The following is a 1,471-nucleotide window of genomic DNA, read 5'->3' on the forward strand; positions in this document are numbered from 1 at the left end:
TATTAAGAAAAATGGCTTAAAAAAAAAAATTGTCGGGCATGCGGCTGATAGACTTTTACGAAGTTTTGGAATTTTGCTACATAGTGACGATAGAAAGCCTTTATGGATCTTTATGATCAAACTTTTCACCGAAATTTTACATTGTTCACCCTTTTAACGCACCCTCTTCTCACCAGGCATTTTCCGAACTAGTTAGCGGTACTGTACGGTAGAATAGCGCCTAAGGAGTGCCCAGGTTTTTTCCCTACCAGACAGAGTAAACCCATACCACCCACCGATGTCCGTAGGCTTGCTTAGCTTCGGCCGGGCTCCAAAGCCACAAATTTGTCCCGCTTGACTGGCGAATACGGGGGCGGGGTAAGGGGTTCCTCTGGGCTTTGGGTACAAAAATGACACATCTATCGCTTGGCGTTCGTTTCCGCCGGGAAAATTGTGAAATGTAGACTCTCTCAGTCTGAAACGCTATTTCCTGGATTTTGAGGGGTAAATTTTGCAGGTAGATTCAGCTGTGTTGGTTAAAAAATCTACAGGGATTTCATCTTACACATGACGGAATGGGCATATTTTTGTCCGTCCACAGCAGCAAAATTCCGTCAAAGGACGCTGGCTAAAACCCTGCTGATTACAGGATGAAGACAGCGCTGGTGCTCCTTCTCGCTGTGCTGGTCATCTCGTCCGAGGTGACCGCAGCTGAACGCGGCGTGGCTCGGCGGCAGGGTTCCGATCCACTTGGTGAGTACACGTTCATGAGACATGGCAGAGACCTAGTCTATACCTGACTCCGGGAAATGGAACAAAAAGAGGTGTAAGCCGGCCAGAGGGGTAACGCTAGTTCACTTTTATCCAAGGGTAACCTATATTCGTTGTTTGTAAGAAAACACATATATATAGATATGAAGTCGACGGACGGTGGTTCCATATTGGAACATTTTAAAACATTGCAAATTTGAAACCACTGTCCGCAGACTTAATACTCCTAAATGTGCTGTTTTTAAAGACAATGGATAAAGGTCACCCCACGGATAAAGGTGAACTAGCGTTATAGCCTAGCCGGCTAGGGAACAGCGCTTGACCTATAGACTCCGACCCGGAGTCTGGTAGAGACTATAAGGAAACAGTCATTCATTGTTTGGGAACCAACTTTTGTTCTACCAAGGAGGTTATATCTATCTATCTCTATCTATCTATCTATCTATCTATCTATCTATCTATCTATCTATCTATCTATCTATCTATCTATCTATCTATCTTTCTATATCTATCTATCTATCTATCTATCTATCTATCTATCTATCTATCTATCTATCTATCTATCTATCTATCTATATATATATATATATATATATATATATATATATATATATATATATATATATATCTATATATATATATATATTATAGCCTCCTTGGATCTATTGAGGGATATAGCTAAGCTTAAGTAGTACGCACGGCCCAGACAGACAACCCCTAC

Source organism: Branchiostoma floridae, chromosome 2, assembly GCF_000003815.2.
Source record: "Branchiostoma floridae strain S238N-H82 chromosome 2, Bfl_VNyyK, whole genome shotgun sequence".
NCBI classification, from domain to species: Eukaryota; Metazoa; Chordata; class Leptocardii; order Amphioxiformes; family Branchiostomatidae; genus Branchiostoma; species Branchiostoma floridae.